The 15,552-nt window shown below is 44.2% G+C and overlaps 1 pseudogene; it reads right to left on the reverse strand.

Moving 5' to 3' along the window:
• Window positions 1-6,342: 6,342 nt before the first annotated feature.
• LOC100686078 lies at window positions 6,343-7,487 on the reverse strand (annotated as a pseudogene).
• Between the last annotated feature and the right edge of the window lie 8,065 nt (window positions 7,488-15,552).

Here is a 15,552-nt window from a genome sequence, read left to right on the forward strand (position 1 = left end):
TCCCTGTTCGAGAGCTTTGTACTATCACTCAATAAACTTTGTACTATGGCTCAATAAACTTTCCTTTGCTGCCAAAACAAAACAAAACAACCCCCCCCCCCCCAAAAAAAAAAACAACCTCACAAGGGAAGCACAGATGGCTTCACTGGTGAACTCTGTGAAACATTTCAGGAAGGTATACTAATTCTAGAAAAAGTCTTCCAGAAATTTGAAGAGGATTTGTCCTAACTCCAGAATTACCTTGATACCAAAACCAGATAAAGATATTATGAGAGGGGCGCCTGGGTGGGTCAGTTGGTTTAAGCATCTGCCTTTAGCTCAGGTTATGATCTCCGGGTCCTGGGATGGAGCCCCAGTCAGGCTCCCTGCTCAGCAGGGGGCCTGCTTCTCCCTCTCCGTCTGCCACTCCCCCTGCTTGTTCTCTCTCTCTCTCTCTCTCTCTGACAAATAAAAGCAAAATCTTAAAAAAAAAAAAAAAAAGACTATGAGAAAAGAGTCTGATCTGTGACATAGGTTCCCATCTCTAGAACTTCAAATGCACCTCATGTACCTTTTTCTGATTATAGAATGAATGTCATGGATCTTGATTCTGCTCAGTCAAATCCTACTCTCCTTTACAATATATCCCCTCCAGAAATTGTTGTTCTTCTCTTCTAGTCAATGGTGACTAATGTTCTTCCTGTGAGTAGATTTTAGTCTTATTAGGTGGACTATACATGAAGCCATCCGAAAGTTGAGTCCTATCACTGTGTTATGCAATTTGGCTGAGTTGAGGAATCCAACATAACACGGGGATGCGCCATGCACTTGTATGCCTACAGGGCAAAGCCTGATGCCAGGGCTCAGTGGGGCACTTGGTAGCATCACACATAGAAAGTTTAATGAACAGAGAAAATGCGGAATCTGAAGGTAGCTCCCATCTCAGCTTCACTAAGATCCCTTGGCTTCTCTGGAATGAGGTTGTCACTCTCCTGTCTTCCTCTGAGAGTACGGTCATCCTTTTCCTGTGCAAGTTCCTTGGCTGAGGCCCTGTGTTGGCTGTGGAGAGGGGAGAGGAAGCACAACACCCACTCTCTCAGAGGCAGGGCCTCCCAGTACAGGAAAATGAGCTGCACCTCTCACAGTCCAGCATATGACTCAGAGTAGGAGACTACAGAGGAGACCACAGCTTCTTCTTCATCCCACATCCTGTCTTGTGTTCCATTACCGAACTCTTCCTGAAGCTTGATTGCCTGCCTCACCATCCTCTCCCCGACATACATGGATTGGCCCCTGTTCCTCCTGTTCCCAGGAGCCGTCCTGGTTTTGTGCTGGTCTTCCACAGACAGTGAGTCCCATGGCAGACAGGCAGGGGGGCAGGGTGAGGGGTTCAGGGAGTAATGTCCTAGAAAGTCCTGACAGTGTTGGTGGGGTCCAGGCCCTGAACCTCTGGCTGCTGCAAACTCTCTCCCCCCACCCCACCCATGGAAACTCTTCCTGGGGACCCTGCCACTGCTGCTGTCCAGGAACTTCACCAAACTCTAACTCCAGGAATGGTGTGAGGGGAAGGGATGACACAGAACCATTGGGGTCTACAGGTGGACAAGCTAGAGAGCTATGTCACCTTTTGTTTCAACTAAGACCCAGGTCTTGATAAGTAATTCAGAAAAGAGATCCTCCTCCTTCTTTTCCCCCACTGGGCCCTGGGTCTTCTCTCTCAGCCAGCCTAGCCCATCCTTACCAGCAAGAAATGCTCATTTCAGTGTCCCCTTCAGAAGCCACAGCTGCATGGCAGGCTGATCCTGGAAAGAAGGGAGAGGGCGACCCAGTAACCATGTGACTCTGAAAATCAGACTCCTTGATAGATCCAGGCTCTGCAGGGAGGGTTCCCAGAGTTTAGATGAGGGAAGTCTGGGAAGTCCAGGGTCCTGGCCTCAATCTCAACATCTGCAGAGGTGACCCCCCTCTCTCGCCCCTCTCCACTTGGCATCCCTCAGTCTCACCCTATGGTTCTCACATAATGTCCAGATCCTACAGAGAGACTTTGCACCTCCTGTGATGAATTTGTTGGCAAGAACTGCAGAAGGAATTTGGGTTCCTGTCGACCCAGATATCCTGACTTTGCGTGCCAGACCAAAGAAGTGTACACTCAACATTTCACTGGTGGTAAGATGAGGGCAGGAGAAGGAGGGCGATGGGAGATGGAATTTTATGATTGCTCTGGGAAAAAAGTGGGGAGGAGGGGGCGATCACTAGATCTGAGGTCAGAATTGTCTAGTCTCACCAGGTCAAGCTTAACTCAGCCATCGTCTAGGGCATGTTACTTGCCTTCTTTAAGTTCAAATGACTTCGTCTATATAATGACTGGATGTTACGGTTGAACTCCAAATTCTCATTCATTCCTGATATTCAGTGACTGAGTCTCTAAAACAGTACAATTGTTGCAGCTCCTTTGCTGGAAACATGTGAGGGTGTTGGGGACAGGGTGAGTTGTCCTGGAAGGAGACTGTCCCTTGTACAGAGGGAGTGCAAGTCTCAGGTTCTGCCTTGAGGGGGACGGGACGGAAGGCAGGCACTGCTTTCTCGACCACATTCCCTCACGTTCCAAGTCCAACCCGGGTTTCTCTGTTATTCTTCAGGATACTCCTATCAATATTCCATCCTAGGCTGTCCCAAAAAATGTGTGGAATATGTACGCATCAGCAGGGGGGAGAAAATCGTGTTCTTCTGTTGTAATGGAAGCTACTGCAATAGCTTGAATGTGAAGGAGCAAGTTCCATTCAACCTTGACCCATTACAGAATTTAGCCTGAGATAATCAGCTAATTTGCAGGGATCTCCTCCCGACGGCATCCCGCCCATCCTTCCTGAACAAACAGCAACATCCATAAATGCCTTTGCTCTCAACTGCCACCCACACTGTCTCCTAAGAGCCGAGAGGCCCAAGAGAAAGGAACTATGGATGAGGACGGGATGTGGTGCAACTTTGAAGCACCATCCGGGCCCAAGTACTACCCAGCCAGCCTGGTCGTCTGGTTCTGCTTTTCTGGTTGGAGGCCAAACCCCAAGTCTAGGTGAAGTGAGAAAAGAGGGGAGTCTGTGCTGGAACACCTGAGGACCCCGAATAGCAACTCTAATGAATAACAAGACTCCTGGGCTGTTTCAATAGCGAGCCAGATAAGAAGGAAGGATGCAGGGCAGAGAAAGGCCTGGCAAAGGTCCCCAAATCACTGCTCAGATGTCTAGATCCTAAATCCCACCAGGCCAATGACACTCTACACCTGAGGAGGTCCCCGAAGCAGGGAGGGCCTGACAAGAGGGCCTGGTTTTCTATGGGGCATCCTCTGCCTTCTTGGGATTGGCTGGGGTGAGGAGGTGTGATGGAGACACTGGGAAGGGACATGTTCTGGTCATTGTATGACTTAGTATTAAAGACCACATGTCCTGAAAAAGATTGCCTGAATTTGAATCTCACACCACTCTCTTTTACGAGCCCTAAAGACCTTGGGCAACTACTTAGCTTCTCTGCACCACAGGCACCTCTCACATTACACTGTGAATATGAGGATTGAGTTCATAGCTTTTAGGTATATGCCAAGCACAGGTGTTTTCTGTTTCTTAGCAACTATATTACAAGTGCTGGGCTGGTGATCTTACACATCACCCCATAAACCCTCCAGTGCAATGAGGTTATTACCTCCATTTTATATATAGGTGAAAAAATTGTAGGCCAGAAAGGTTTATTAACTTTGTAGAATGTGCACAACAGGTAAGTGACAGAGGTATCCGCCCACATTCATTCTATGCTCTAGAAGTGAGTGCCCTGTGAGGGTTCCCAGAGCATTGGCACAGTCAGCATCATAACTGCAGCCCAGTCGTGGCTTCCCTTCCTTCCCTCCGATGGCCCTGGTCTCATCTCCTAAGGCTGGCCCAGGCCTCCCTTCCCCTCTCAACCCAGAACTGTGCCATCAGGCTCTGCTCTAACTCACTCCTGAGTCCTCTTGACTGTGTGGCCCAAGGAGGTGGGAGAGCCAAGTGGTGGAGGGTACAAGCTTCAGCTTCAAACAGAACCAGGTAGGCAGCAGGGCTCTGATACTTGCCGGCTGCAGGATTCTGGGCCAGAAGACACTTAGCCACTCTGATTCTAAGCTTCTTCTCCTGTAAAATGGAAGTTCTACATCTCCTTTTTATTGTCCTGTGACCATAAAAGAGATGGTATATATAATGCACCCCCAACACAGTGCCTAGAACATTGTAATGCCTCAATGAATGGAAGCTGTCACTATTCTTCCTACTTGCTAGGCATTATATATAATTTATCTCCTTTAATTTGTAGGTTAGTCCTGTTTACAGATGAGGAATCTGAAATAGACAAAACCATTCACCCAATGTCATCACACAGTTGTTACAGCACTGAGATGAGCTAGACCAAGATAGCAGGTGACAAGCCAGGGTGCTCTATTCAGCTCCACAGACTCCTGGGCCCAGGCTCCTTGCCCGAGTTCTGACCCGGGTTCCAGCAGATGGCACGAAATGCCACAGCCACAGAAAGTCAGAAGCACCAGAGCAGAACAGAGGGATCTGGGCTCTAATTGCAGCTCACCCATCAGTAATGTGGGACTTTGAGAATATTCCCCAAGCTTCTCAAGCCTTCATTTCTCCCTCTGCAAACTAGGGGAGATGGAAATGTCCTCACATGGCTGTTGTGAAAATTAAATGATAAAATGCATGAAAAGCACTTTACATAGTGACTGGCACACATTAACTACCTAATACGAAGCCCTCACTGTCATTAGTCATAATCAAGTTATAGTATAGCTCCTAAATCAGAGGGTTCTGTGTCACAATAACTGAATCAAGCCCACATCAGTTATTTTTTTAATTGTGGTAAAATACAAATAACACAAAATTTACGAGTTTAACCATTTTTTAAGTGTACAGCTCAGTGACATTAAGTATATCCACAGCGTTCTGCAGCCATTTCCACCATCCATTTCCAGAATGTTTTCATCATCTCAGTATCTCTGATATTTTTATGTAGAGTTGAGTATAAAGTCATTTGGGGTCAAATCAAAGTATTTTTAAATGTTATCAGTCCACCCAGTCATTAAGATTTTTCTAAATATGTCACTATATCTTCAGGCAAAAATTGCTATTATGAAGTTAAAGGAAGTAAATACAGAATTAATTTCTTGGTCTAAAAGTCAAAATTATTTTGATACTAAAGGATGCCTCTTCCCAGACCACCTGATCCATGCGGATAACAATCAAATAAGAAAAATATATGCCAGTATTGCTTTCAATCTACTGATAGGGCTGTCCTGAATTACCTGGCTAAAGTGGGGAGGGAACCGTCTGCTTCCTGGGGGCTGTGGAGTTGCCAACCCCAGCCTCACTCCAAATAGCTTCTGCAAAATCAGGTATTCACACTGCTAACACAACACCCGGCAAGCTGTGGTCCTCGATGTCATCTACACTTATAGATTTACTTTTTACTGTGTATATTTAAGATTTGTGCTTTCATATTTCTAGGTTTCTTGGGAAGGGAAAGAAAGCTAAAGAAAGGAGGTATAGCAAGAGGGTCAGACTATAAAGTAACATTTTATACATAACTAAGCCAAATCGTTTTTTACTTTAAATGATACTTAAAAGACATTATCACCAAAAAAAATAAAATAAAAGATACCATCCTCAAAATGCTGTATCTCTGTATGAAAGAAAAGTCTCCCTAAAATCTATATTATTTCACAGTAGATTTCCATAGCTACCAGTACATAGATAAGATAGACAAGAATAATAAAACTACATTTAGATAGATAGATAGATGATAGATAGATAGATAGATAGATAGATAACTGAACAGATTATGGGAATGTATATATTATTAAAGACCAAAAGCTTGCCCTGAGAATCATTTTGCTAATATTTGTTAAATAGGACTATATTATATATTAATATATATGTTATATATATATATATTCCCATAATTTGTTCAGTTATCCATTGCGTATACTTTAGAATCAAATTGTTGTTGCCATTGCAGTCTAAACACGGTACTAAAATGTGCTTGGGAATGGCTTAATGGGCGTTGTGCACAACTGATGAATTATTGAAAACTACGTCTGAAGCTAATGATGTAACACATGTTGGCTAATGGAATTTTAAAAAAGAAGAAATGGCTCAGTGATTTGTGCATTTGTTCATGATGTCTATTTACAAAGATGTCTATTTACATTAGCAATAAAAAATCCTGATATCAAAAGGATGATCTCCTTCACACGTTGAGATGGCTGCATGCTCTTCAAATATTTACATGAAGTTTCGCTGTGCTAGCTCTCCCATTAATACTGAGAGTGTACTTTCTTCAATTTTCTCCATAATTGTCTTGCTTCAGGGGGATACAGCCTTTCGTTTCTGCAACTTTGGGCCATACTTCATATTTGCTTGTGCCTTTATGGGCTGCTTAATGGATTTTTTATCTTAATGTCTCTCCCACCGCAGAAGGCCTAGTTGTCTCTAAAACCAAGATTAGTGATAGATTCACTCCACAATTCAATGCCTTGTCACTGAGTTTGATTGCTCTGTCATCATACATTTCCATTAACATGATTTGCCCATCTTGTATGGACCTCAGAAACTCCATAAATGAGGCCACATCTCCTCCCTGCGTGTCAAAATATGTGTTATCTAATACTTCTGTTTTTTCATTTTCCACTGACCCCTCTTCTTACATTATTCTTAACACCACTCATTAAATGCCATATGATTTCACTCATATGTAGAATTTAAGAAGCAAAGTAGTTGAACACAGGGTAAGGGGAGGGAAGGAAAATAAAATAATATAAAAACACAGAGGGAGGAATACCTGGGTGGCTCAGTGACCAGGTCGTGATCCTGGGGTCCTGGGATTGAGTTCTAATGCCTATGTCTCTGCTATGTCTCTGCCTCTGTGTGTGTGTGTGTGTGTGTGTGTGTCTCATGAATAAATTTAAAAAATTTAAAAATTAAAAAACAACGAGGGAAACAAACCATAAGGGACTCTAAGGAGCAAACTGAGGGTTGCTGGAGGGGAGGAGGGTGAGCACTAACTGGGTGACGGGCATTAAGGAGGGCAAGTGATGTGATGAGTACTGGATGTTATATGCAACCAATGAATCACTAAATTCTACCCCTAAAACTAGTAATACTCTGTATGTTAACTGACTGGAATATAAGTAAAATCTTCAAAACAAAACAAAACATTATCTTCCAGGCAGATTTTTGGTCCACCACATTGGCTACTCCACTTGCCATTTTTAAAAGCAAAATGATTCTCAGGGCAAGATTTTGACATCTCGCAGTTATATTCGGAAGGTTTTGTTGATTGTGCAGCCATGTCCAATGCTGACCTTGCAAACAGATTTCCTAAACTTGCATCCACTTTTATTTCAAATACTTGAAAACTAACATAACCTGTGATAAATATCCTGCCACAGCTGCCACCAACCTTGCAGCCCCTGCCACCCTCATGTTTGGCTTTTCAGTCTATAGCCCTTCTAATTCAATAAGCTTCAGCCTCCTGCCCACCTGTCTGCCACATGCCCTTGCTGTCAGGCTTCTCAGCCGTCATGATCCTGGAGTTCTGGGATTGAGTCCCACATCGGGCTCCCTGCTCAGCGGGGAGTCTGCTTCTGCCTCTCCCTCTGCCTCTCCCCAGCTCATGCTCAATCTCTCTCTCTCAAATAAATAAATAGATATTTTTAAAAAATAATTTATGCTGGCCTTCCCCTGGGGCTACTCCCTAGGGAGAGAGGGGGAGCCAGAGGAGCCTGGGAGCAAGCAGAGGAGCAGGAGACCATGCTGGCAGTGGTTTTGAGGCAGAACTGACGGCTGAGACCATGACCTGTGCCAAAATCATGAGTCAGATGCTCAACTGATGGAGGCCCCCTTCCACCCCCTACCCCAGGCACCTCTAACCTATGCCACGTTTAAACACACATTCTGTTCATCCTTTTGACTCTCAAACAAGTGTAGGATCAGAAACTGATATTGTTCTTTTTGCTTTTGTTACTCAAATGAGTAAATCAATAAACCAAGCACCATGTTTGAGGGCATCAGCAGATCAGAGAGTGAGGCAGGATTTATAAAGCCAGGAAAGAGTTGATACTCAGACCCCATGACTCTGAATATCTGATATTTGGGGGAAACCAATGAACAAAGAGGGAAGCCCTTTGAACAAGGCTCTGGTTCTGGAAGAGAGATTCAGGGTCCTGCCTAAGAGAGATACAAGGATACAGAGAACGGGCAAGGTATGGCCTCACTGCTACAGTTACTGCCCTAAAATGTGATTGCAGAAATTGTGGGCAACACAGCAGATTGCCATCTTCTACACCCAGAGAGCATCATGTAATCTGTGCTGTTTTATAGTTGGCCTTGGAATTCTCTAGTTAGCCACTGGGGAGGGAGGGTGGGAGGGAGAAGGAGTGGGGACACATGCACCCATTGAGATTTTTTACTTGAAAAGTCAGTAATTGGCAGCAGCTCTTTCTGCCCATGGGTCCTGTCCCTGTGTTTTAGTAAAATCACCTTTCTGCACCAAAAAAGAAGAAGAAGAAGAAGAAGAAGAAGAAGAAGAAGAAGAAGAAGAAGAAGAAGAAGAAGAAGCCAGTAATTGAATTGTCTACTACTAGTAGAGTGTATCTAAGGGTAATAAACTACAACATAGCCTTAAAGTTGTCTCATTGCAACTTTGTAATAAAATTAGTGTTATGCTGAAAATGCACGTGTGTGTCACACACACATACGTGTGTGTATGCATATCCAAAATTAATTGTATACATGGCACGAACCCAGCATTTTAGCACAAGAGAAAAAGAGACACAAGGGCACCTGGGTGGCTCAGTCAGTTGAGTGTCCGACTCTTGGATTTGGCTCCTGTCATGATCTCAAGGTCGTGAGATTGAGCCTGGCGTTGGGCTCTGTGCTGGGCATGGAACCTGCTTAAGACGCTGTCTCTCCCTCTCCCTCTGCCCACCTTCCACAAAAAGAGATGCAAATATAGACAAAGTGTTCAGAAAAGACAGTCATAACTTTCGTTGGAAATATCAGTAGGAGTTTATGACAAATACTCTTTAAAAAGTGTTCCTACTACCCAAAAGCTTATTGGCTTAAAACAAGTATTTTTTTTTAAGTTTGCTCACAAATCTGCAATTCAGGCACCATTGGTGAGATGGCCTCAGCTCAGCTCCATGGCGTTTGAGGCCTCAGCTGGAGAACTTGAAATGTTTGGAGCTGGAACAGCTAGCTTGTGGCAGGTCAGGCATCTCTCTCACTTCATGTAGCCTCAAGGATTCTCCACGTATGGTAGCCTCTGATGAATCAGAATTCTCACACGGCACTTCAAGGCTACGGTTGTTCCAAGAGCAAACTGCAAGGCCACTTAGAACCTAACCTTGAAACAATGCAATGTTGCTTCCACTATTGCAGGGTCGATCCACTTCAGTGTTAGAGAGGTCAACACAAGTGTGTGGATACCACGAGGGAAGGTGGATCCTTCCCGGGAGGGGAAGGTCCCCGCGTGAGACATTCGCTACTATAGTCTTCTCGCTAGATCTAGGTGACCTTTGCCTCTCCGACACATAGAATACATCACTTCCTTCCTGGGTTGCTTCTTTAAACACACACACACACACACACACACACACACACACACACACACACATTTTACTGAAGTATGATTTTCATACTTCATACCAGCAAGTCCCTACACATATCTATCACCTTCCAAAATTCTCTTCCATCTCTTTTAGTATTATTATTATTTCATTTTCACTTAGCATAAGATCTATGTTTTCAGCAAATCTTAAATCTGTAATACAGTACTGTTATCTATAGGCACAATGCTGTATGGCAGGTTTCCAGAACTTACTCATCTTGTGTAACTAAAACCTGGTTCTCCTTGACCAGCATCTAACTATTGATATTCTCCCAGCACTGAATCACCATCATTCTACTCTCTGCTTCTATGAGTTTGACTATTGTAGAGACCATATGAAAATAAGATCACACAGTATTTGTCTTTCTGTCTGGCTTATTTCATTTAAGCCTAATGTCTTCCAGGTCCATCCATGTGGACCCAAATGGCAGGATTTCTTTCTTTTTTTTCTAAGATATTTATTTATTTATTTATTTATTTATTTATTTATTTATTTATTTATTTATGAGAGAGAGTATGAGCAGAGGGTAGGGGCGGAGAGAAAGGAAGAAGCAGACTCTCCACTGAGCAGGGACCCCAATGTGGGGCTTGATCTCAGGACCCTGGGATCATGACCTGAGCTGAAGGCAGACACTTAACCAACTGAGTCACCCAGGTGCCTAGGATTTCCTTTTTTAAGGCTGAGTAATGATCTACTGCATGTACACACCACATCTTTTTCATGTATTCATCTTTCCATGGACACTTAGGATGTTTCCACGTCTTGACTATTGTAAATAATGCTGCAGTGAACACTGGAGTGCAAATACCACCATGCAATAGTGATTTTATTTCTTTTGGAGGAATGCCTGGAACTGAAATTACTGGATCAGATTATAGTTCTTCTTTTTTGGTATATTTTTTAATTGGAGTTCAATTTGCCAACATATAACACCCAGTGCTCATCCTGTCAAGTGCCCCCCTCAGTGCCTGTCACCCAGTCAGTCACCCCATCCTCCTGCCCACCTCCCCTTCCACTACCCCTTGTTCATTTCCTAGAGTTAGGTGTCTTTCATGCGCTGTCACCCTCTCTGATATTTCCCACACAATTTTCTCCTTTCCCCTAATTCCTTTCACTATTTTTTAATATTCTCTGTATGAATGAGACCATATAGTGTTTGTCCTTCTCCGACTGACTTACTTCACTCAGCATAATACCCTCCAGTTCTTGGAATCCCTGGGTGGCTCAGCCTGGGTTTAGCACCTGCCTTCAGGCCAGGGCATAATCCCAGGGTCCTAGGATCGAGTCCCACATAGGGCCTCCCTGTAGGGAGTCTGCTTCTCCCTCTGCCTGTTTCTCTGCCTCTCTCTGTGTCTCTCATGAATAAATAAATAAAATCTTTAAAAAAAAATACCCTCCAGTTCCATCCACATTGAAGCAAATGGTGGGTATTGGTTGTTGGCTGAGTAATATTCCATTGTGTGTGTGTGTGTGTGTGTGTGTGTGTGTGTGTATAATCTTTCAGTAGTAACTCTGAACGTGAATGGACTAAATGATCCCATCAAAAGATGCAGGGTTTCAGACTGGATAAAAAAGCAAGACCCCCATCTATTTGCTGTCTACAAGAGACTCATTTTAGACCTAAGGATACCTCCAACCTTAAAATGAAAGATTGGAGAACCATTTATCATTCAAATGGTCCTCAAGAGAAAGCTGGGGTAGCAATCTTCATAGTAGATAAATTAAAGTTTATCCCAAAGACTGCAATAAGAGAAGAAGAGGGACAATATATCATACTTAAAGGGTGTATCCAACAAGACCACCTAACTATCATGAATATTTATGCCCCTAATGTGGAAGCTGCCAAGTATGTCAATTAATAACCAAAGCAAAGACATACTTAGATAATAATAGACTAATAGTAGGAGATTTCGACATGGCACTTTCTGCAAATGACAGATGTAAGCACAACATCACCAAAGAAACAAGAGCTTTACATGATAAACTGAACCAGACGGATTTCACAGATATATGCAGAACTTTGCATCCGAACGCAACTAAATACACATTCTTCTCAAGTGCGCATGGAACTTTCTCCAGTATAGTTCTATTTAAAAAAATTTTAAGGTATCTCCGTACTGCTTTCCACAATGGCTGCACCAATTCGCATTCCCACCAACAGTTCATGAGGGTTCTTTTGTCCACATCCTGGCCAAAACTTTTCTTTTTTTAAGATAATAGACAACCTGACAAGTATAGGGTGATATCTCAGTGGGTTTGATTTGCATTTTCCAGATGATTGGTGATGTTGAGCACCTTTTCTCTCTTTTTTTAAGATTTTATTTATTTGACAGAGAGAGTGAGCAAGCACAGAGGGAGAGCAAGAGGAAAAGGGAGAAGTAGATTCCCTGCTGAGTGGAGAGCCCAATGTGGGGCTTGATCCCAGGACCTCGAGATTATGACCTAAGCCAAAGGCAGATGCTTAACTGCCTGAGCCACCTTTGCATATACATGTGGGCCATTTATATGTCTTCTTTGGAGAAATGTCTACTCGATCCATAATCCCATCCCATTATAGCATTAAATGAAAATCCAGGATATTGTCATCTAAAGCAGGTCCTGGGGTGCATGAGGCTTCTCAGGTGTGGTTCCTCGGGTCTCATGTACTAAACAAGTATCTACTCTCCACATACCTAACATAAAATAGGAGGAAATAGAATAATGAATACTTCCATCTAAAAGAAGAAAATGTAAAGCACATATCAGCCACTGGTCTTTGACAGTTCTGAAGCCCAGTCTTTCACAGAGAGTCAGTCTTGTACTTGAGAATGATTCTCTGTGGATCTTAGCTCTGCCCTCCTTGTTTCTCCCTCTGAAATGTCCTCAAAAGGTGGTCCACATTTCCAGGTGTCCCAGTCTTCTTCCTGTCCCTAAAATACTGGAGGTCAGAGGGACCCGTTTTTTAAAAAAGCTTTTATTTATTCATTCATTCATGAGAGACACACAGAGAGAGAGGCAGAGATATAGGCAGAGGGAGAAGCAGGCTTCTCACAGGGAGCCCAATGAGGGACTTGATCCCCAGAACCCGGGATTACACCCTGAGCCAAAGGCAGACATACAACTGCTGAGCCATCCAGGTGTCCCCAAGGACTCTTTTCACTTGCACTGTCTCTGTGCCTTTTACCCCACACTGATAAGACATCTTTAAAAATCTCTGAGCTGGGATCCCATATGGTGGTTAAGCGCCTGCCTTTGGCCCAGGGCGCGATCCTGGAGACCCAGGATCGAATCCCACGTCGGGCTCCCGGTGCATGGAGCCTGCTTCTCCCTCTGCCTGTGTCTCTGCCTCTCTCTCTCTCTCTCTCTCTGTGCGACTATCATAAAAATAAATAAATAAATAAAAATTTTAAAAAAATAAAAATAAAAATCTCTGAGCTGGTGCAATTGCCCTGAGCGGCTGCCACCTGAGACCTCCTCATTTTCTCACTTTCCTCACTGTCTAGCAGCTGGAGAAGCTCTGAGAGCCCATAGAAGAACTCATTTTTTAAAGAATTGTTTAGAAAGTGAAGGAAACTGAGTGCTTTCAAGACATAGATGTATTCCACTGTAGGCTGTCTGGTTTCTCTTACATGAGTTCTCAGCAAAGGATGCACCAGAAGAGCTAGAAAAAGAAGAGGGAGAAAAAGACCATCAGCCAATCCCTGAGAGCATTCTGAGAATGTGTTAGATCAACCCTATTGTGCAAAATTTCTTGCATTGGCCTGGCACAATGTGGACATCACCCAATCATCATTCCATTAGCAAAGTAAGGTAGGGCTGACAGAGTTACATCCCTAAGTCCCACAGAAGATCTGAGATCAGAAATGAACTGGTCTGATTCCAGAAGCTCCCAGGTATACGAGGCACATGTCGCTAAATAGATGGGAAATCTTCAGGGAAGCAGTAAGATGTCATTCTATCTAGGCCTCTGCAGTTCCTGGGGGGCATCAGTCCTCCACTAAAGTACTCTTTCCATCTGCCCTTTTCATTGCCCCGCTCACTCCAGCCTCACCAACAGAGCCATCTTGCCTCCATCGTTTGTGCTGGAAGATCTCAGGCTGCACAAAGCTCTGGTTGTTTTCTGTATGATGATTTGCCTTCGGGCTAACTCGAGAGTTGCTTTCATACACAGATTTCTGACCTGTTTCTCTCCCTGCCCCAGCCCGATGCTCTTCCAGTGACCAGTGCACAAGACGGACCCTCCATGATAAACACGCTGGTGGGGAGATCACCCCTGGGCCAGCCTGCAGCAGTCCAGGCTGAATGGGGATGAGGAAGAGAATGGTCAGAAGGAAGGAAGCGGAGGTACATGGGCAACACATGTCAGAACAGGGCAACTTCTTCCTCTCAGCTGGGGGATCAACCCAGAAATCAGATGGCTCCAGGGATACAGAAAGAAATAACTCCAGAGTTTCTCTGAGTTAAAGAAGAGAGGTAATGAAGAAATCTGCGACTGTCAGCCCATCTCAGGGAGCACTCCTGGAGTTGCCCAGGTCACCACATCCCTCCACCTTCTCCTGTCCTAGTGGCCAGTGTCCTTGTAGAAAGTAGTGAATATTGGACATGGTTTGAGGATCCTGCCCCTACCCATCTGTTCCTTACTGTGGGCTACCCTTGGAGTAAGGACCTCAATATTCCTGTTTCTCTGGGCCTCAGAGTACTGACTTGGGCCTTCTGAGGAATGAGTCCCAAGGTTTTCTTTTTTTCTTTCTTTTTTTTTTAATTTTTTAAATTATTCTTTTTATTCATGACACAGAGAGAGAGAGGCAGAGACACAGGCAGAGGGAGAAGCAAGCTCCATGACTCCAACATGGGACTTGATCTCGGGTCTCCAGGATCAGGCCCTGGGCTGAAGGCAGCGCTAAACTGCTGAGCCACCTGGGCTACCCAGTCCCAAGCTTTTCAAAATGGCATATTGAAAAAAAAAAAAAAGACATATTGCCTATTCCAGCTTTGGGCCCTTCCTGAATATTGACCTCCTTTTGGCACTGGAGTTTATTGTGTTGGCTCATTATAATACCCCCTGTCCCTTGGCTTGGCTGCAGAAGGAGAAAACACAGCACCCAGGTAGACTGAAGTGAAGTTTGATTTCTACCCTGGGGCTCCAGGCAAGATGCTTTCAGCTTCCATGAGTGTTGGGGCTTCCAGCTAATATGCATCTTGTCTCTATGGCCATCTAGAAATACCAGCAAGAATGTCATGGTGGTATGGAGACCCTTGGAGAGCAGGTCAAGCCTGAGACAATTTTTCTGCTTTCTTCAGGCTTTCTTCTAATGTAGAAGAGAATTAGATTATCCCAAAGTTTCCTCTAGCTCTTATGCAGTTCTAAGGTCTATATGTCTATTGAATAAGGTCCCAAGGGAAGAAAAGCAGGGAAGCAGGGTTCTGAAAGAGGAAGAGTAGATTCCAATCTCTTTGGAGTTGTGCCATCTCCATCCTCAGCCCAAGGGGAGAACCAGTTTTTCTTCCCTCAGCTTTTGGCTTCCTGTCCCAGCAGTGCTCCTTCTATATAGATGGGAAATGTAAAAAATGAACTGTGACATTGCTGTCCTCCTGACAGTCGTTCCTGTTTCTTGCTTCCACGGTTTATTCTGGAGGTTGTCAAACTGGGGTATGGGACCTCAACTTGTAGAGACAGGAGGATCCAGCTTTGTGCCCTATGCTCAAATCAGTTTCTCATATGGCATAGTGTCCAAACACCTGGGAACTTTCCAAGAAGAGGAAGTGAGTTGCTGAGTGCTGGGGATGGGGTAATCTGATCAGGCACCTAACATTGAAGTCTTGTCTCCATCCAAATAGAAGGAGATCCACACTTGCTCCGGCCTGCTGGGTTCAATCTCACTATGGGTCTCCCAAGAGCC

Source organism: Canis lupus, chromosome 5, assembly GCF_011100685.1.
Source record: "Canis lupus familiaris isolate Mischka breed German Shepherd chromosome 5, alternate assembly UU_Cfam_GSD_1.0, whole genome shotgun sequence".
In the NCBI taxonomy this organism is placed as follows: Eukaryota; Metazoa; Chordata; class Mammalia; order Carnivora; family Canidae; genus Canis; species Canis lupus.